The 22,297-nt window shown below is 43.6% G+C and overlaps 1 pseudogene; it reads left to right on the forward strand.

The window, feature by feature from the left end:
* Positions 1 to 4,989: 4,989 nt before the first annotated feature.
* Positions 4,990 to 5,108, forward strand: LOC126057529 (uncharacterized; annotated as a pseudogene).
* The last annotated feature ends 17,189 nt before the right edge of the window (positions 5,109 to 22,297 follow it).

The following is a 22,297-nucleotide window of genomic DNA, read 5'->3' on the forward strand; positions in this document are numbered from 1 at the left end:
CCTGCCTGTTGCTACCCACCCTGTGCAGCTTTGACACCATAGGGGTCCTGAGGTTTGACAGGGATGTTGATGATGGTGGCAGCAACACCTGGCAGAGGTGGCCGCATTCCGGAGCAGAAATAGTTGTGCATGGTGTACCCAGCAGAAGCAATACCAGCTTCCAACTAATGCAGAGGAGTGTAGAAGTCCCAGAGAATCTACAGTGATATCCAACAAAAGTGGTGATGTTCAGTGGACAGGGCAGACCCAGTGGCTAAAATGGTACCCAGCACAACGGGGCTTGGAGTAAAGGAAGAAACTGTTAGTGTCTGATGACAGTTGAGAGGAAAGCTAAAGTATTCCAGAAACCCTCAGTAGACCACTAATGCCTCACTGAACAGTCTTTTGCCACATGACCACCCTCAGCACAGAGAAGATTGAGAAAGTAAGTTTTTAACTTTTCTGTTCCTAGCCTAGAAGAAAGCATGGAAGAGTGTTGGAAACGAGCATTGACTTGATAAAGGTGAGTTACTAAAAAATTCAGTATCAAATTAGATTTAGGCAAATACTCCAAAAAAAACCCATGGGAGGAAAATCTAGAATGATCTGCACTTAGATTGCAGTTTTATGAAATATAAAAGAAAATGCCTTATCCTTACATCTAAACATAGGCCTTCATGTGTTTAAACTAAAATAAAATGTTTAACATATGCCTGTGTTATTCTTTATGACTCCTCATAGAAAGTGACTTTTTCAACTTGTCAACTCTGGATCCTATCATATCAGATATATTAAATAGACTTCTATCACTTTTCTTTTTTCTGTATTTTGAAAATAACATTATTCTTTTAAAGAGTCATAAATACTGAAATAATAAAGAAATATACAAAGACTAGAGTAAAATTGAACTGTTATGGTGAACATCCTTCCAGACCTTCTAGGAGCACTTATCAAACATTACACAAATGTGATCACACTGTTCTGTTATCCTTTCTCCCCACCTCTCCCCCATTTTTGTACTCAATTGTATGCATCAGAGACAAATTTCCATGTCATCAAATAAAGATCTACATTATCATGTATATATTATCTACTCTCAAGTGCCATCATTTTTCTAACCAATGATTTAAACTTATTGATGAATACTTAGGTCAACACCCATTTTTCATAATCATAAACAAAGCTGAAATGGAAGTCCTTTGTCTTTGTATACTTTGGTTGGCAATTATTGTCTTGGGAAAAATTACAAGAAGTGGGATTGCTGGGTCAAAGGTATGCTCATTTAAAACATTCATGCCTACCATTCCCGTGCATTCCAGAAAGGCTGGGCCAATTTATGCCACCACCAGCAGTGCATGAAAGGGCCGAGTTCCTGCCCCTCGCCAGTCCAAGGTTCTGCCATTCTTCTGTTTCTTAGAGCAAAACTTCAGAAGAATTCTCTTTATCTTTTGTCTACTAGGCTCTTTTTTGTAGATAATTTTTTGCATAAGTTCCATGCTGAGTTTTCTCAGCTTACTTATCCTTGATTGAGGGTAGTTCTATCAGGGTTTTCCATTTGCTAGAAAATAGCATGGGTGAAATCTCCCTGATTCCTTTCCCTGTTGGTTTGATTACCGTTTGGATCTTCTCTTAGGATTTGAGTTGAAAGGCTAGAATCTGATCGTAATTTCCTCTGCTTATTTATTCATTTGCCAGAAAGATTTGGTTTAGAGAAAGAGTCTTGATATCCCTCCTAAACTGTTGCCTCTCCTGGTACCTGGATAACTTGGCCAAGTTGGAAGAGTTTGGGTTTTGGTTTGTTTCCCCTCTTCTGGGTAGGCCAGCAACTTTGGTGAGAAGTTGGATGAGTGTTGCTGCATGGTTTGTCAGGTCAATCTGTTCCTCTTTACGAAGGAGATTGGCTTGATCGAGACACACCTGGGTAAAAATCCACTTTCACCAGCATCCTCTTAGTTAATAAGTCTTAGGTGAGAAGTGCCACCTTCTAGATCACAGGTCCAAGCAATGCCCCTGGCTGGCCCCTCAGGAACTGCTTGGCTAATAATTCTATCTAACACAGTCTCTAGAAGGACTAGGTTTCTCGGCTGATGTCTCTATTTAGAACCACACCCTTAAAGACAAGACGCTGCCCTTGATTGCCACAGCTCTCTCTTTTTGAGGCACAAGGCATGCTGTCCCTGACTGCACCAGACCTACCTATTTCCTGCCTATAGGCCACTCTTTCTGTGTAGAAGGGCTCAGCTTCAGGAAACAGCAGAGGAGCAGACAGACTGGGAAGCTCAGGGTTTGGGGTGAAAGGACCAGCCATGCCCACTGCTCTCCAGAGGCAGTAGGCTGCGCCAGGTGCTCAGCCTCTCCTTGACCGTGATGCATTGTGACATGAGTCTGGTGAAGTTTTCAGCTGAGAGGTCCAGGCCAAATGGTCCCAGTGAGGTAGGAGGCTGTATGTGGAGAGACGAGTGGAAGGGAGGGAATCACATAGGCCCTTCCTTGGGGTGATCTCTGGGGGATTTTACTCCTGAATGAGTCTTGGCTAAGGAGGTCATCGTAGGACAGGCAATGGCCCCCACAAAGATGTCTGCACCCCCATCCCTGAAACCTATGAATATGTTATGTTACATGACAAAAGGGTCTTTGCAGATGTGATTAAGGTTCTGGAGCTTGAGATGGGGAGATTATTTTAGATTAACCTTGTGGACCCAATCTAATCACACACACACACAAAAAAAAAAAATCAAAGGAAAAAATCCATTGTCCAAGAGTCAGTTCCAACTCATGGCAACCCTATGTATGAACTATGCTCCATAGGGTTTTCAATGGCTGTAATCTTACTGAAGTAGATCACCTATCAAAAAGCCATCTATAGGTGAATGGAACCAGGACCATCATCCATGACAACAGTAGGGTGGGCAAGAGCCAGAATTCTCTGTTCAGAACCAGACCCCCAAGAGGCTGGTAGAAATCACTGTTGGTGTTTTAGGAATGCTATCTGTCAGCTCTTTAAGAAACTTCTGATGGCCGAGTGCATCTTGGAATGAAGATCGTGGACTAGTTCAGTAATAGCTCTCAGCCTTCCACCTCTGTATTTCTCTGTTTTCTATTGCTGCCATGACAAATTACCACAACTTAGCAGCTTCAAACAACACCTATTTATTATCTTACAGTCTGTAGGTCAGGAGTTCGACACGGGTCTCACTGGGCTAAACGCAAGTTGTTGGCAGGGCTGCGTTCCTTTCTGGAAGCTCTGGGGGAGAACAGCTTCCAGGCTCATGTAGCTTGTTGGCAGAATCCAGTTGCATGCGGTTTAGAACTGTTTCCTTGCTGGCTGTCAGTCAGGGGTCATTCTCAGCTTTGAGAAGCCACCCACATTTTTTTTTGGCTCATGGCCCCCTTTATCTTCACAGCTATCAACAGCAGGCCGAGTCCTTCCCATGCCTCGTCTTTCCCTGCATTTTCCTCTGTTGCTTCTCTCTCTTCAGCCGGGAAAGCTCCTTCTGCTTTTAAGGGTTTGCACTAGGCTATTAGCCGAAAGGTTGGCAGTTTGAATCCACCCAGTGGCACCACAGAAGAAAGGGCTGGTGATCTACTTCGGTAAGATTACAGCCATTGAAAACCCTATGGAGCATAGTTCATACATAGGGTTGCCATGAGTTGGAACTGACTCTTGGGCAATGGATTTTTTCCTTTGATTTGTGTGTGTGTGTGTGTGTGTGTGTGTGTGTGTGATTAGATTGGGTCCACAAGGTTAATCTAAAATAATCTCCCCATCTCAAGCTCCGGAACCTTAATCACATCTGCAAAGACCCTTTTGTCATGTAACATAACATATTCATAGGTTTCAGGGATGGGGGTGCAGACATCTTTGTGGGGGCCATTGCCTGTCCTACGATGACCTCCTTAGCCAAGACTCATTCAGGAGTAAAATCCCCCAGAGATCACCCCAAGGAAGGGCCTATGTGATTCCCTCCCTTCCACTCGTCTCTCCACATACAGCCTCCTACCTCACTGGGACCATTTGGCCTGGACCTCTCAGCTGAAAACTTCACCAGACTCATGTCACAATGCATCACGGTCAAGGAGAGGCTGAATACCTGGCGCAGCCTACTGCCTCTGGAGAGCAGTGGGCATGGCTGGTCCTTTCACCCCAAACCCTGAGCTTCCCAGTCTGTCTGCTCCTCTGCTGTTTCCTGAAGCTGAGCCAATGTGCCTGGGAGGATGCCACGGACTTTGGGCTTCAGTCCAATATGCCCAGAAGCAGAGGCTCTGTTTTCCTTTGCAGGGGACCATTAGAAGCTGGGGTTATGGTTTCTGTGGAGATATAAATATTACAATGGTATTGCAGCCGGGAACCCAGGAAGATCCAAATGCCGTTCTGCCAATCATACCCTGCCCCTTGGCATCTCACGTAAGGAAGAGCAGTTGGATGAGAATGATAAATGCCATTTTATTGTTAGTTATGTTAGTGGCTGACACTCAAATCCAGAACCTGGTGAAAGGATAATTGTATGAGATGGCTGGGGTCTCAGCAAGGTCTCTCACTTCCTCTCCTCTTGCCACGATATGCTGAGGGAGTGAACAGACCCCAATCTAACTTGCTTAATATATTCAGAGAGAGAGAGAGAGAGAGGGCAGGCCTGTCCTGGGGTGGCAGTGCTGCCTGGATCTACTCACCCCATACAGGCAGGAAGCAAAAGCGCACCCCAAAGACCAAGGCCTGCCTAGGACTGAGGCAGGACATGGAAGAGAGAAGGTGCAATCTGGGGTGGGTGCCTTTAAACTGCTGGAGCCGTGCTCACCAGAAAAATACGACCCAATGGACATTTGGGATTCTAACCTGTCAGATCAGCAACTGTTCTTGCTTTGGACAAGATGGGGAGGTACAGGATGAGGAGGTAGGGAGGAGTAAGAAAGAGACTAGCTGGTATTTGAAGAATGCACAGAGGGATATTTCACTGGGGCCTGGTCCCTGGGTGGTGCAAATGGTTTGTGATCAACTTTTACTAACCTAAAGTCTATGGACATACCACCCTGAACGAACCTGGTCTCCTCTGATCTCGGAAGCCAAGCGGGGTCGAGCCTGGTTAGTACTTGGACGGGAGACCGCCTGGGCATACCAGGTGCTGTAGGCTTTTGGAAACCCTGTGGGCAAGTTCTACTCTGTCCTATAGGGTCACTGTAGGTTGGAATTGACTCGACAGCAGTGGGTTTGTTTTTTTTCAACTAACCTAAATGTTGGCAGCTCAAACCCATTCAGTGGCACCTCAGAAGAAAGGGCTGGTGATCTGCTTCTGTAAAGATTCCAGCCAAGAAAACCCTACAGAACGTTTCTACTCTGTAACACGTGAGGTCACCATGAGTCAGAATCGATTTGACAGCAATGGGTTTGGTTTTTTGATTTTTTTTTTTTTTCCTACCTCTACTTCTGTCTCAACCCAGTGGCTGCCCTTACATTTCTGGGGATGGAGTGAGGAGAGTGCCTGTTGACCACATGCTTGTGAGCCCTGGCACCTTGACAATCAGGTGCCCAGCACTGTGAGTCCCTACTAACCACACCCAGCAGTGGAAGGACACATTGCCCGTAAAAGCCAATAAGCCAGAGACCTGCAATAGCATATCTGCTTTGAGATGTCCTGGCTAGCAATGCTGGGATAAGCTGTTCCCCGAAATGTCAAGGACACCCTAAAGTCCTGAGATTCAAAGGACCATACAGGCTTTGGGTGCCACATTTCTCCACTGAAAGCTTACTGGGCTGGGTTTGGGGAGTACAAATTTCCCACATTCAGTGACTTGGTGTTCTCTAAGAAGTTTTCTCTAACACTCAGGTTAGAGTTAGATGTCTCCTGCCTGCTCTGTACTGTACTGAAATCACATTCTACTAGTTTGTCTCCTCTAATAAATTGAATTCTTTGAGGCCATGACTATGGTTTTTGCTATTGTTTTCCTAGCTTAGCATAAGACATCACACAGTAGGGGATCAGCTAATAGCAGTTGATGAATGCTAAATGATCGAAATATCCATCCTACCCCACCCAGCCCAGGCAGGGTTCCTGGCACAAGCCCATATCTCTCCATAACCACTCTGGCCATTTGTTCTGCTGTGGCCTCGGGTCCCAGAAGCAGGTTTCTCCTACAGCAGGTTTCACTTTGGGACAGAGGGGAGGCTTGTCTATAGTGATAGGAATTGTCTGCATAGAAAAGACAGTTGAAAACATAAAACAGAATGAAAGCTTAAAGGGAAACAATCTGCAGCTGTTTCTCTGCCTGGAATGCTCTTTCTCCTGATGGCTGCTGTTCCAGCTATTTTTGTGTAACAAACCACCTCAAAACTAAGCGACTTAAAATAACAACAGTGGTTTTATTTCTATCCCTCATGGTTCTGAGGGTTGACTGGGCTCAGCAGGGTGGTTCTTGCTCAGGATATCGCAAGTAGTTGTAGTCAGATAGTGGCTGGGGCTGAAATCATCTACCGGCTCCTTAGTCAGATGTCTAGAGCCCACTATTGGGGTTGGAACCGCTGGGGCTCTTCAGGCATCTCTTTCTCTCTATATGTCTCTAGCTTCAGCTCTGTCTCTCTCATCTCTCCAGTATCCTGGCTTCAAGGTAGGTAGATTTCTCACATGGTGGCTTACAGCTCCAAAGCCTCATGGAGAGAGAGGGAGAGGCAGAGAGAGAACCAGGAGGAAGGAGGAAGCCATATCACCTTTTACGACTAATGTCAGAGGCCACACAGCATCACTTCCACCACATTCTATTCATTGAAGCAGCCATAAAGGTCCACTCAGATTCAAAGGAAGGGGACATAGATTCCACCTCTTGATGGGGGAATAGAAAGGTTCTCGAAGAGCATGTGGGACCAGAAATATTTTTGTAGCCATTTTGGGAAACTCTGTCTACCCTTCCAAAACCCAGCGTGAGAAAACAAGCATCCCCAAATCATCATGGTTGGTGTAACTCTCACTCTTCAGTCGCTTTCCAGTATTTCATACCCCTGTAACATCACTTAAGGAGTCCTAGTGGCACAGTGGTTAAGCACTCGGCTGCTAACCAAAAGTTCAGTAGTTAGAACGCATCAGCTGCTCCCCAGGAGAAAGATGTGTCAGTCTGCTTCCATAAAGATTTATAGCCTTGGGAACCCTATGGGCCAGTTCTACTCTCTCCTACAGGGTCACTATGAGTTGGAATCTACTCAGTGGCAGTGGGTTTGGTTTTTGGTAACGTTACTTAAAAACCAGTTGCCATCTAGTTGATTCCAACTCATGGTGGGTGATGCAGTTAACACGCTCAGCTGCTAACCAAAAGGTTGGAGGTTGGAGTCCACCCACAAGAGTCTCAGAAGAAAGGCCTGGAAATCTACTTCTGAAAAATCAGCCGCTGAAAACCCTGTGGAGCACAATTCTACTCCAACACATGTGAGGTTGCTATGAGTCGGACTCGGCTTGGCGACAACTGGTTTGGTTTTAGTTTAACATCATTTAGCGCCACAGGTGTTTTATTCTAGTTATATATACTGACACCTGTCTAAACTGTGAGCCTCTACAAGCCAAGGTCCTGTATTGTTCTGTTTTGAGGGTGCACAAAGTAGCAGGTAGCTCCAGTTTATTGACTTAAATGGAACGGCAGGACAAGAGCCGAGGACTGAGTACGGAACCTTGGGGGAAACCTATATTTGTGGGACAAGAAGCAAAATAGCCCATGAAGGAGTCCTTGTGGGAAGTTTTTTCCAAACCAAACTGAAACAGCCTTTGCAAAAATGTTGTGGGCGTTTTCCCTCTCTATGCAAATTGTCTCTGAATAAAGTGAGCTGTGTCTACAATAATGAACAACATCTGAGAAACCTCCATAACTAATACTTTATAAACAAGAGTTGCTGAACAAGTTCACAATTCTCATAACGGGAAACTTCTGAAGAGTTAAACCTCAGAAGAAACCCTAACCATTAAATAGAACCAAACCTTGCAAGGATTTCCCCCTCCCTGAGAAATTTATGGTATGACAGGCATAAATTTACTAATAATCATATAGTCTTAAAATAATAACTGAGATACCATTTTATGCCTATCAAATTGTAAAATGGCAATGATGCCACCAAAAAGATACTCGTACATTACAACAGAAAGGTGAGTTGACCAAGCCTTATGGACGATAAATGACTTTAAAGAGTTTGTTCTCTTTGATCTAGTAATTGCACCCTTAGGAATTTATTCTAAGGAAACAGGGACAAAATTCTTACTGAGGAAGCTGGAGAAAGTATATTATATGATAGCAAACTATTGGAAATGATCTGAAAGTTCAAATAGAGGTTTGTTAAATAAATTATTGTTAATTCACTTGCTGAAATGTTACACAACCATTAAAAAGATAATGTTTTTGAAAAGTATTTAATAGAGTGAGAGCATGCCCACAATATGACGTTCTGTGTAAATAAAACAGAAGACCAACTGCATAAATTGTAGACGATAGTAGGATCCCAATTTTGTCTACAAATTATATATGAAGGAAAGACTAAAGGCAAATTCCACAAAATGTTGACAGTAGTTATGTCTGAGTGATGGAATTAGAGACGATTTTTCTTTTTTAACAATAAACATGTAATGCTTTTGTAATTAGGAAAAAAATGTACTTTTTCGAGACGATCTAGCAATTGTTTCTGTGACTAGGTAGATGATTAACAAAATGGAGAAAATGTTTTTCTGGGAAAGAAATGAAATAATTTACGACAAAGGTCTTGGTATAGAATAACTCACACTTAAAAAAAAAATCTCACATGCAAGAAGGCAGCCTGGACACATGCAGAAGTGCTATCTGGGAAGTGTGAAATTTCACACGTGCCAAAGCCTGTGCAGGTCCCTCTGAGCATTTCCTCTCTAGCACACGGGGACTTGTCGTCCTCCGGCTCTAAGACAGACTGTAATGGACGGCAGGAGTGCTGAGCTGTGCCTTTCCCAGATTTCCTGGGAAAGGAGGAACAAGTCCATTAACCTTTTTGAGCTCCTCAAGCTCCTGTCTGATATAGAAATCCACTAACCTCAAGGGCGCCTTCAAGCAAAAGTGAAAGAAAATGAAAGCCACAGGTAAGGCGGCTCTAGACAGAAGCCCAGGCCAAGAGGATGAGGACACCACAGAGAACGGCTTAGGCCCTTTGCTGAGGGTCTTCCCAGGGTCCTATTTCATAGCCCCCTTGTTGCAACACTGCTGTAGGCACCCAGGAAACAGCTGACTTTTCTGCTCAGGGACCCACAGCAGCTGCTCTGATAGGGAGCCTCAGTCGCAGGAACTAGTTACCATAATACCATCAAGCTGTCTGCCCTTGGCAATGCATTATGCAGTGGTGACAAGCTCATAAAACCTGACTTCCCTGTGGATACCCAACACCAGCCCTGGGGACATATACAGTCGGTGTTAAGGCATTTCCCAACTTGCAAATGGGCCAGTATCTTAAACCTTGTTTGTATAGCAATGGTGATGAGCTAGGGTGCCAGGGAAAGCACGTTATAAATGTAGCACAGTACATGGCACATAGTGGATGCTCAGTAAATATCTCATGACCAGTGATGGCCAAGTAGAGGTCAAGGTCCAGTTTTGAGCCTTAGGAACATACTGAACAAAATGTGGCTGAAAGCTACATTGTTTTCTATTATCAGAAAAAATTTTGCTTAATACTAGCAAATAAGGTATCAGAAAACCATTCACAGCATTAAATAATTGAATAATGAGCCTAAATATACTTATCTTAATGTGTCTGTTAAGAAGAAGGCAGGCTTACGCAGGGGAAGATGAGAATGTAGACTCTAGCAGAGACGAAAGAGAAATCCAGGCAATCTGAAGGAACTTAGAGATGAGAGACATTAGGATTTTATTATTTTACTTTTCATATCCTTTATGTAACATTAGCACTTCCTTTTTGGTTGACAGCCAAAACTGGGTCATTTTACAATGATTACAAGAGAAAAGAGGAGGGGGGAGAGAAAAAGAGGCAGTGTAAATCCATACTAAGACACAATAGAGTGACACAGACCTCCCACCACACACCTGGGCTGGAGCCGAGACAGGACCAGCGTCCAAATCTAAGATTTGGGACCTGGTTGAGCCATTCACCAACTCTGACTTGGGGGTCAGAGACATCGCTCCCTGAGCTTCGATTACCAAAGCATAAGAATATCCACTTCATAGGGCTATTACTTTTGTGTTATGTGTCATCGAGTCGCCTCTGACTCATGGTGAATGAAGTGCTGCCTGGTCCTATGTCATCCTCACAATCGCTGGCATATTCGAGTCCATCATGGCAACTACTGTGCCCATCCATATCCCTGAGGGTCTCCCTTGCCCTCGTTGGCCCTCTACTTCACCAAACATGATGTCTGCCTCCAGCGATTATCCCCCTCCCATGACATGCCCAAAGTAAGGGAGTTCAAGTCTCTGACAATATTCTATGATCCATAAGATTTTTATCAGCTAATTTTTGGAAGTGGATCTCCAAACCTTTCTTCCTAGTTTGGCTCAGTCCAGGAGTGCTGCTGAAACCTGTCCACCATGGGTGGCCCTGGTGATAATTGCAAGATCAGTGACATGACTTCCAGCATCACATCAAAACACAAACCATCATAGTACGAAGAACTGACAGATGGAGGTGGTAGGATTGTTGGGAGGGCTAAATAAGATCATGCATTTAAGCGCTCTAGCGCTGGTGCATAATAAATGCTAAATACTAGTTATTTATATATTTGTTATTTCTATTGTTATGAGAAATGGGTTTTCCTGAGCTCCTCCTCTAAACTCTAAGTAGGACTTACATCAATCATTTCTCTACTGCATACCCACTGCTTAGCAGACCTGGTATATGGCAGGGGCTTAACAAATATTTGTAGGGAAAAATCTACTTATTCCCATTTTTCCTTATGCTCAGTGGCATAGTTTTTTTTTTGGTTCTGTTTCATCTATTCCCTTTTTTTCCCCTCAAGTGTTTTACATTATAAACATCATAGAACCCTGGTGGCACAGTGGTTAAGCACTTGGCTGCTAACTGAAATGTTGGTGGTTCCAATCCATCAGCTACTCCTCAGGAGAAAGATGGGACAGTCAGCTTGCATAAAGATTTCTGCTGTTGTTGTTAGATGCCGTCGAGTCAGTTCCGACTCATAGGGACCCTATGTGCAACAGAATGAAACACTGCCCAGTTCTGTGCCATCCTCAAAATTGTTGCTATATTTGAGCCCATTGTTGCAGCCACCCTGCCATACATCTCACAGAGGGCCTTCCTCTTTTTCGTTGAACCTCTGCCTTAGAAAGCATGATGTCCTTCTCCATGGACTGATTCCCCCTGATAACATGTCCAAAGTATGTGAGATGAAGTCTCACCATTCTCTCTTCCAAGGAGCACTCTAGCTATACTTCTTCCAAGACAGACTTGATTATTCTTCTGGCAGTCCATGATATATTCACTATTTTTCACCAATACCATAATTCAAAGGCATCAATTCCTCTTCAGTCTTCCTTATTCATTGTCCAGCTTTCATATGCATATGACGCAATTGAAAATACCACGGCTTGGGTCCCAGTCACCTTAGTCCTCAAAGTGCTATCTTTGCTTTTCAACACTTTAAAGAGTTCTTTTGCAGCAGATTTTCCCAATGCAATATGTATTTTGATTTCTTGACTGCTACTTCCGTGGGTGATGATTGTGGATCTAAGCAAAATGAAATCCTTGACAACTTCAATCTTTTCTCCGTTTATCATAATGTTGCTTATTGGTCCAGTTGTGAGAATTTTTGTTTTATATTGAAATGTAATCAAAACTGAAGGCTGTAGTTTTGATCTTCATCAGTAAGGGCTTCAAGTCCTCTTCACTTTCAGCAAGCAAGGCTGTGTCATCTGCATAACTCAGGTTGTTGATGCGTCTTTCTCCAATCCTGATGCCCCGTTCTTCTTCATATAGTCCAGCTTCTTGGATTGGGAAGATTGAAGCCCTGGAAACCCTATGGGGCAGTTCTACTCTGTCCTATAGGGTCACTATGAGTTGGAATTCAACTCGACAGAAGCGGGTTTTTTGTCTAAAGATCATGACATTTCATTCTTAAATATTTCACCACGCATCTCTAAAAAGGAAAGATACTTTCCTTCATAACCACAATCTCATTATCATACCCGACAAAATTAACGATAATTTCTAAATATCATAGAATACCTGGTCCATATTCAGATTTCTTCAAATACTCTCCCCACCCCCCAAGTCGTTTACAGCTGATTTCTTCACAACAGGCCCAAATAAAGGACCCAAATTAATTTGGTTATTAGCTCTTCTACGTCTCTTTGGATCTAGAAATAGCATCCCACTCTTTCTTGTTGTCTAGAACACTGACTTATTGAAGAGATTGTAGAATACCCACCTTTTAGATTTGTCTAACTGCTTCATTGAAGTGACACCTAATATGTCCCTGTCTCCCTGTATTTCTTGTGAGCCGAAAGTTACATCTTAAGTCTTGACATGGTTCAGGTTAAATCTTTTTATCCAGAAAACCTCACAGATGATGCTGTGTAATTTGCACTGCCTCACATCAGGAAGCATATAATGTCTAGTTGTCCTCCTATTAGTGATGCTGAGATTGATCACCGAGTTAAAGTGGCGATGGCCTGATCCCTTCATTGCAAAGGTTTTTTTTTTTCCTCCCTTGGAACTAGCAAGTAAACCGTGGGGTAATAATTGGTACCTTGCAAATATGTAGTTCACCATTATTATGGATTGAAACGTATCCTTTAAAAATATGTGTTGTAAATGCTAGCCTCTATGCCTGTGGTTATAATCGTATTTGAGAATAGGTTGTCTTTGTTATGTTAATGAGGCAGGATTAGTGTAAACTGTGTCTTGAGTCAATCTCTTTAGAGATATAAAAGAGATTAAACATGCAAGCAAGCAAGCAGAGATGGGGGAAGAGACAAGCCAAGCCACATGAAGACTGCCCTGGAGCAGAAGCTCAGAAGGGACAAGGGCCTTCCTCCACAGCCAACTGAGAGACAAAGCATTCGCTTAGAGCCAGTGTCCTGAATTCAGACTTTTAGCCTCCTAAATGGTAAGAAAGTAAATTTCTGTTTATTAATTTAATGGTTATGAGTAGGTAAACCTACCACTCACATTTTCTGCTCCTGGAAGTGTATTGGCAAGCATCTGAGCTACTTTAGTGTGCTCTGGCATCTTGGTGGATACTGGTGCAAACTGCCTAAAAAACAAGGAAGTTGGTTTGTGCCGAATTTGAGTGTTGAGAGCCATTCCTATGAGGGGATGCTTCCTGGAGGAGTGATTATGTGAAACTTTTGAGTCTTTTGGCTTCTGTGCAGCTAGAGATAAGGCTTGCAAGTATGTTTACTATTTCCTTTGTGTTATTGGGAAGGTATGGTTACTGGCATTTGGAAATATTCAAATAAATGAGTTATTTTTTGGGTGAAAACAGTTTGTGATGCACTTCCTGGGCCATGGTACTGATATGTACCATTTTGTGATGGGCTTCATGGAGCCTGACACCAATATGGCCTGCTTGCAGTTGGCACCCCATTTTTCCAAATAATAAAAAGCTACCAACAATGATTCAGCATCCATTCCATTAGTGAAAAAACATGGCATCACCAAAAAACTCCAAAAAAAAAAAAAAAATTCATCCATGAAAAGGTTAAAGCCATCCACTTGTGTATTTCTGTTAGAGCAGTACTAGATAACTAAGACCGAATTTGGAACCAAGAAGTGGGGGTGCTGCTCTAACAAACACCTACAATGTGGAAGTGGCTTTGGAATTAATGGGTAGAGGGTGGAATAGTTTTAAGGTGCCTAATAGTAAAAGCCTAGATTGCCTTGAAGAGACTTTTGGTAGAATTACGGACCTTAAAGGCAAGTCTGGTGAGGGCTCAGAAACAAGTGAGGAGAGCTGTAGAGAAAGTCTCTACAGTCTCAGAGAATTTATACGGCACCAGCGACAGAACGTTGTTAGAAACGTGGGTGTTAAATGTGCTTCTGGTGAGGCTTTAAAAGAAAATGACGAGCATGTGATTTGGACAATGGCGATAGGATGATACTTTTTATGCAGTGGCAAAGAACTTGTCTGAATTACTTTCAAATGTTTGCTGGAAGGTAGAACTTGTAAATGATGACCTTGGATATCTGGCTGAGGAGATTTCTAATGCGTGCTCTTAAAAGGGCTGCATAGTTTTCACCCCAAAATTAATTTACTTGAGTATTTCCAAATGCCACTAACCACACCTTCCCAATAACACAAAGGAGATAATAAACGTACTTGCAAACCCTATCTTGCTGTACAGAGGCCAAAGACACAAAAGTTTCACACAATCACTCCTCTGGGAAGCATTCCCTTATAGAAATGGCTCTCAACACACAAATGTAGCAAAGACCAACTTCCTTGTTTTTTAGGCAGTTGCACCAGTATCTGCCACGATGCCAGAGCTCACTAAAGGGGCTCAGATGCCTGCCAACACACCTCCAGGCATGGAAAATGTTAGCGGTAGGTTTGTTTACCCATAACCATTAAATTAACAAATGTGAGAGAAAAGAAATGGATTTAAAAATGAACTCTGCAAAATGAAAACAGAACTTAAAGATTTGGAAAATTCTGTCGTACAAACTAAGGACATGTGTCCTAGAATTTTCACCAAGTATGTGGCTCTTCTGTTAAAGAGATTAAGCCTGTGACTGATGGATCTAACCAATTACCACAGCAGAAAGCCCATCAGCTTAGACTGACGGGGATAGAGAAAGAACAAAAGGAAGGAACTCTGTCTGCCTGTTGGAATCCTACAGGCAGGAAACAGGCCAAAGGAGCTACATCTGTTGTCTTCCAATAAAAAGACAATCCCTCTAAGTAACTCAGAGATCAGCAGAACTGTTGGAAGGAGTGTGCCTCAGTTTCAAAGCATGGAACCACAGCCTGCTGGGTTTCAAAGGATGGGACCATGGCCTCCTAGGTTTTAAAGAGACAAATCTTCACCAACTTGGTTCAGAGGGTGGGGCTGTGATTCATGAGTGCCGGCTAGATGGGGTCACTGCACAAAGCTGAGGGGGCAGGTCTGCCATACCCCAGGGGCAGAAGAACTAGGACCTAGGTGGTAGAGTCACCTCTCAAATGGAGTAGGAGAATGGAGCTGCCCAAAGCTGAGGGAGCAGAGCTGCTGTCCCAGTGGGCCTGGAAGGCAGAGCTGAAGCCCAGGGCTCAGGGGCCTCCACCCAGAATCCAGAGGGCATGGCCAATACCCAGAGTCTGGATGGCAGGGCCATTGCCCAGATGGTCCCAAAGAACAGAGGATTATTGTCAAGCCTTGAGAGCTAATGTAAATTGTTCTGCTGGGTTTTGTACTTGCTGGGTACCTGTTATCACTTCTTTCCCTCCAATTTCTCCCTTTTGTAATGGAAATGTCTACCTTGTATCTATTGTACCATTGTACTTTGGAAACAGAAAACTTGTAGTCTAGATTTCACAGCTTTGCAAATGAAGAGGAATTTTGACTCAGGATGGAATATGCCTAAAATCTCACCCACATTTGATTTAGATACTTAAGAAGATGAGATTTTGGACTCTCAGTTGATTTAAGATCTTTTGGGATGATGTGATGTGGTGAATGTGTTTTGCATGTGGAAGGACTTGAATTTTGGGGGACCAAATGGTGGAATGTTATGGATTGAATTGTGTCCCCCCAAAATGTGTTGTAATTCCTAACCTCTATACCTGTCCCCAGAGAACATCATGCTTGGTAAAGTAGAGGACCAGGGAAAGAGAGGAAGGCTCTCAATGAGATGGATTGACACAGTGGCTGCAACGATGGAGTGAAGCATAACAATGATTGTGAGGATGGCTCAGGACTGGGCAACGTTCCATTCTGTTGTACGTAGGGTTGCTATGAATTGGAAGCTATTCAATGGCACCTAACAACAACAACAACATACCTGTGGTTATAATCCCATTTGGGAATGTGTTGTCTTTGTTATGTTAACGAGCAGGATTAATGCAGTGTGTATCTTGAGTCAATCTCTTTTGAGATATAAAAGACATTAAACAAGCACGCTAAGCAGGAGAGATGGAGAAGAAAGATGCCAAGCCACATGAAGACTGCCCAAGAGCAGAAGCTCAGAAGCAACAAGGACCTTCCTCCAGAGCTGACAGAGAAAGACTTCCCCTATAACTGGCACCCTGAATTTGGACTTCTAGTCTCCTGAGTTGTGAGAAAATAAATTTCAGTTTGTTAAAGCCATCCACTTATGCTATTTCTGTTATAGCAGCACTGGATAATTCAGACAACCATCAACCTTTCACCAGATGGTTTTAGTATTCACTGATGATCCCTGCCTGAATCAATTATCCCAATAGGGGTTTGCAAAATGGCAATTTTCTAATTCTATCATTCCTTCTTCCTTTATGAGCTTGCATTCTTCTGTAAAAAGATTTTCCCTGGTCAACAGAGGCTATTTGGTTACTCTGAAGCACAGCTCCTAGTGAAAAGACAGGACATACCTGCATATTCTTTCTCTTTAACAACCAATTTTCCATGTAAGCTATTGGCAAATAGCAGTATAATTTAAGTACTAAATTTAAATTAAGAGATTCAAAGCAAATATGACAAAAGGGGTTTCCTCCGTTCTCTGGCCCCAGAAATAATTGTCACTGGGCAGGCTGCTTAGTGGACATTATACCTCTGATATCACCCCCTTGATTTCTCAGATTCCTTCTCAGGTTGGCTGATCCTAAATCTAAGATAAAAAGTGGCTATTGTATTGCAGTAGCCCCTGGTTATGTGATTTACGAGCTTGGTGCTCATTTTCCCACTATAATTAATTGGAAGGTGATTTTTCCAACGCCTCCGTTGGAAGAGTATGCCACAAGCAGATGGAATCCAGTATCACTTATTTTTCTCTTTGGCTTAAAATTTTATTTTAAGCATTCCAACGAGAACTCTTAATTACAAAACCTCAAATCAGAGTAAATAACTCCCCTTCATCCCCACTGACTACACCGTTTACATGTGGCTAGGCCGGCTGCTAACAAAAAACCTCAACTCTCCACCCAGCCAAGCAACACAAACTGCACGGAGCTCTTTAGTACATCCTCATAAATCCAGCCCCGCTCGCTGCTTCTTCATTCCAGCCCCTCTCCTCAGCCTCCGATCCCCTGCCTCTCTAGCCCCCCTGCCCCCCATCACTGTGCTCTGCCCAGCCCGCTGCAGCGTGGTGCTCCCTTCCTGAAATCAGATGCAGAGTTCCCTACCCTCTCTCTGACCCTTTTGCCGCCATGCTGCAACATAAGCTCCCGTCTAATTGCTGCTCTGCCTCTCTCAGCAGAACTTGACCTCTTTCTGGGTTCCCCTCTTAAAGCAACTGTCTGTGTTTTTCATTATGTTTGCCAAGATGTATTAGCTTGAACTTTTCCCGGATGAAGCTCATTTTGCTACTTTTTCTGAAACCTCTGAGGCAGCAAGTTTCAGAATGTAGCCTTTGGGGGGACATTTTTGGTCTATGAGCCTTCAGCCAAGACAGTTGAGTTAAACAGACTGCACCTCCTGGTACTGCCGGAGAACGGCCCCTTTAAGAAGTGGACACGTTCTCCTTCCAGTTCTAAACCTCAGTTGGAAGTTCAAAAGCCACAACTTGAACATACATGTCCTGCCCAGAAAACTGCCCCAGCCTTACGGCTGACTTTCTCTTACCAGGCTGCCATCCTCAAACCCAGCCCAGGCAAACACAAGCATCTCTCTTTAAGCATGGAAGTCTCAAAGCCTCCACCCTGAAAAGGAAGTTGAAAGCCAATTTCCAGGCACCCTCAGCTTCTGTAGTCAGATCGGCAACCTGGCAAGACAAAGCGGCTCCGTGTCAGCCTGTGTTTGCCCAGTGCAATGCCAGCCGAGAATTCTTCTCTGATCACTGTGCAGATGCCATCTCTGTTCTCAGCTAATCCTTCCCTTAAAAATAAAAGTGTTCACGAAACTGAGAGACAAGAGAGGGGAAAAGCAGAGTGATAAGAATGCTAATGCGATGAGGGGAGTTCTCCAGCATTTAGCTTTGCTAGCAAAAAAAAAAAAAAAAGTCATCTATGAAAAGCTGCAAGGCTCTCTTGCAGCCTGGAGCCTTGGCCAGGGGACAGATTTCTTTCCTTCAACTCAGTTTCTTCCAAGCTCTTTTCTTTCTTTTCTCTTTTAACTGAGCCCTCTTTGTCTGAGAAGCAATCCACAGGCCCAGTGAGGCCTGTACTGTCCGGACCCTAGAAGCAGATGAAACTAACTCCCTGCTGATGGGGACACTGGACCATCTGAGGGTACAGTTGGGAGACCCTACTCCTCAGTCTAGTGGGGCCCTGAAAAGGTCATACCCAGATCTCCCTGCTACTTTTTCTATCACTTTTCGTGCTGTTTCATTCCTTTTGCCTTCTTCTCCCTGACTTCCCTCCAATGACAAGCCCTTTCCTTTGGTGGCAACTATGTCCAAGGGAGTCACCGGGCACAAGGCTACCTCCTCACACCCCCTTCCTCCACTTGGTATTTGACAAAGCTGATATGAAACGACTTGACACATCCAAGGATGGCCTTTTCCCTGACTTCATTGTTTGGATGCAGGACCCCAATGTCTTTGTAAATAAAATGCTATAACCTCAAGAGACTTGCCTGCTGTAGAGAGAGGAATAAATAAATCAATATGTAAATAAATCCACAAGAGCGAGGGGATGGACTGAGACTTTGCAAACTGTGATAAAGCAGCTTGGAAGATGGACGTTGCTGTATTTCTGGTGAGCGCTGATTGAAAGGCTGTGATTCCAGCCATGGGCTGTGGGAGAGAGAAAGCGAGCCGTGACTGAAATTCCCTCATGGATTGATTTGACTCAAATATATTCCAGGAGCCCGTCTAATTGCTGGTTCAGTCTCAGCCTTTGATTTTTCTTCTCTCAATTCCGTGCATTTCAAACAGTTTCTATCAAGGGGCCCTGAGCTGCACCCTCAGCCATATTGAAAATCCTTTTGGATTCATGATCAACCAAGTCTTCTGAGAACACAGTGCTGGGAATTTTGCCCTTGGCCGAAGGAAGAACCAGACGCTCCCTACCTGGGAGAAAAAGCAGGCTGGTAATTCCCAGGGAAGAAGTTAGTTGTTCTCATTTTGAATTGGAAGCACAGGTGGCAGGCTTTTACTGTTTACACAAATTCAGAGCTACGTTGCTGTTGGGGTGGAGCCCGGGGGAAGGTGGGAGAAGAGTTTCCAATCTGGAGGGTCCTTGTGCAGTGTCCATCCAGCACGGAAAGCCACAGACACTGACCTCTGGAGTCTGACCCACGACCGTTCCACTAAGTCAGAGCTCTCTACTTCAACTCTGCTTTTTGACAACAACATGGATTACCATCTGATTCATTCTCTCTCTCTCTGTCTCTTTCTCCTTACTGTAGAAATTCCAAACATATATAAAAGTAGAGACAATCATAAAATGATTCCCCATACCCAGCTTCAGTAATTATCAACTCGTGGCCAACCATGATCACTTATATTGTCCACACATTTTCACCACCATTCCTCATCTTGCCCAGCTGATTTTGAAGCAAACTCCAGATATCATGCCATTTAATCTGTAAATAGTTTAGCACATATCTCCAAAAGATAAGACCCTTTTTTGGACACAACAAGAATTCCATTATTATGCCTAGCAATAATAACAATAATTTCTAACGTCTTCAAATGTCCAGTCAATGTTAAAATTTCCCCAATGTCTCAGTTTAGTACAATTGTTCAAGTCAAGATTCAAATAAGGTCCATATATTATACCTGGTTTATGTGGCATGTAATCTTTTTTCATGCGGATTCTCTCTTTCTTTCTCTTAAAATTTATTTTTTGAAGAAACTGTGTTATTTGAACTGTAGAGTTTCCCACACCTGTATTTTGCTGGTTGCACCCTGTGGTACTGTTTAGCATGTTCCTCTGTCCTGTGTATTATCTTTCAGTTGGTAGTTAGATGAAGAACTTCATTGAATTCAAATTTGTTTTTTTTTTTTTTAACAAGAATATAGGTGGTGGCGTGTTCTTGTCTCTTTCCCTTTGGTCACAGGGTAGGAATGCCTTTCTTGAACCCATCGTATTTGGGTAGGGCCATCTGACTAGTTTTGACCACCAAATTGTGGGCAGTATTGATATACGTCACTTCTAAGCTCAAGTATTTAGTTGCTGGGAAAGAAACTTCTTTCCCTACTGTTACAGATTGAATTGTGTCCCCTAAAAATGTATGTCAAATTGGCTAGACCATGATTTCCAGTATTGTGTGATTGTTCACCATTTTGTGCTCTGATGTGATTTTCCTATTTGTTATAAACCCTAGCTCTATGATGATAATAAGGCAGGATTAGAAGCAATTATGTCAATGAAGAGGGACTCAATCTACAAAAAAAAAAAAAAAAAAAAGGTTGTACCTTGAGTCAAGCTCTTTTGAGATACTAAAGAGAGATGTGAGCAGTGAGACAGGGGACCTCATACCACCAAGAAGGCACTAGGAGTATAGTGTGTCCTTTGGGCCTGGGGTCCTGCATTGCGAAGCTCCTAGGCAAGGGGAAGATTGATGACATAGACCTTCTCCCAGAGCCAACAGAGAGAGAAAGACTTCCCCTAGAGCTGGCACCCTGAATTCAGAATTTTAGCCTCATAAACTGTGAGAGAATAAACTTCTGTTTGTTAAAGCCATCCACTTGTGGTATTTCTGTTATAGCTGCACTAGATAACTGAGACACCTACCACGATCCTTCTTTCTCCCTACACTATAATGACCAGTGATGTTCGAAATGGTGGCTCCTCCGTCAGCCTGGGTCTCAGGGTAAAGAGCACAGTGCAGAGCCCTGCTGATCCATGATGGATGCGTAGCATTACCAAAACAAACCTCTGTTGTTACAAGCCACTGAGATCTGGGGATTATTTGTTACCACAGCATAACCTAGCCTATCCTGACTGATATAATAGATCAGACATGCTTGAGGCAAAGAGACTATCTAGGGTGGCCTTGAGATTGTACCACCTTCTTGAAGTTCCAGGGTCTGATGTAAGCTCCTGTGTGATTTATTGGTCCAGGAGTGATTATTCACTTTGGTGACACATCCAGAACTTCCTGGCCTGCCTCCCTCCACATACCCAGAATAGTGGAGGCCTCTCATCCCTCATGATGCCCTGCACTACCATAGGGCATGAGCCAAGGCCAAGGATGGCCTAAGAAACTCAAGGTGTGGTAGGTAGAGCAATGGCCCCTCGAAGATGTTATGCATTGGTGTTTCAATGATAGAATGCTCACCTTTCTTCTGGGATACCTGGGTTCAATTCCCACCTCGTGCACAGCCACCGCTCACTTGTCAGTGGAGGCTTGTGTGTTGTGATGATGCTGAATAGGTTTCAGCAGAGCTTCCAGACAGCCTAAGAAGAAAGGCCTGGTGATTTACTTCTGAAAATCAGCCACTGAAAACCCTATGGATCACAATGGTCCAATCTGTAACTGATCTTGTGGTAGTGTAGGACCCAGGCAGCATTTTGTTCCCTTGTGCGTGGGATACCATGAGTCAGGGCTGACTCAACAGCAGTTAACAACAACAAAGATGTCCACATCCTAATCCCTGGGAACTGTGACTATGGTGCCATATACGGCCAAAGGGACTTTAAAGATGTGACTAAGTTAAGGATCTTGAGATGGGGAGATTTATCCTGGATTACTCTGGTGAGCCCAATGTAATCACAAGGGTGCTCATAAGTGAAACAGGGAGGCAGGAATGTCAGAGTCAGGGAAAGATTTGAAGATGCTATGTGGCTAGCTTTGAAGATGGAGGAAGGGGGCTATCAGCCAAGGAATAAAAGTAGCTTCTAGTAGCTGGAAAAGCCAAGAAAACAGAGTCTCCAGAGGGAATGCAGCCCTGCCAACACCTTGATTTTAGCCCAGTGAGACTTGTTTCAGACTTTTGACCTCCAGAACTGTAAGATAATAAGCTTGTGTTGTTCTAAGTAACAAGTCTATGGCAATTGATTACAGCAGCAATAGAAAACTATATACAAGGGAAGACCCACTCCTGCTTCTGAGCATGCTCAGGAGCCCGTCGCCCAAACTTTCCAGAGCCACAGGACAAGATGTACTTGATGGAGCCCCTGGAGTCCCTGGTGACTGTCCTATGGCAATGGGGTCTGTCAATAGGCTGATTCCTATAGTGATTATGGTAGCTATTCTTCAAGCTCTTCCAAGTTTGAATCCTCTATTGTCCCTCATGTTGAAATTGCTATAACCCTTGAACCAATGTACTGTGTCTTCCTTATTCACTGCTATATATTGACCA

This window comes from Elephas maximus, chromosome 13, assembly GCF_024166365.1.
Source record: "Elephas maximus indicus isolate mEleMax1 chromosome 13, mEleMax1 primary haplotype, whole genome shotgun sequence".
In the NCBI taxonomy this organism is placed as follows: domain Eukaryota; kingdom Metazoa; phylum Chordata; class Mammalia; order Proboscidea; family Elephantidae; genus Elephas; species Elephas maximus.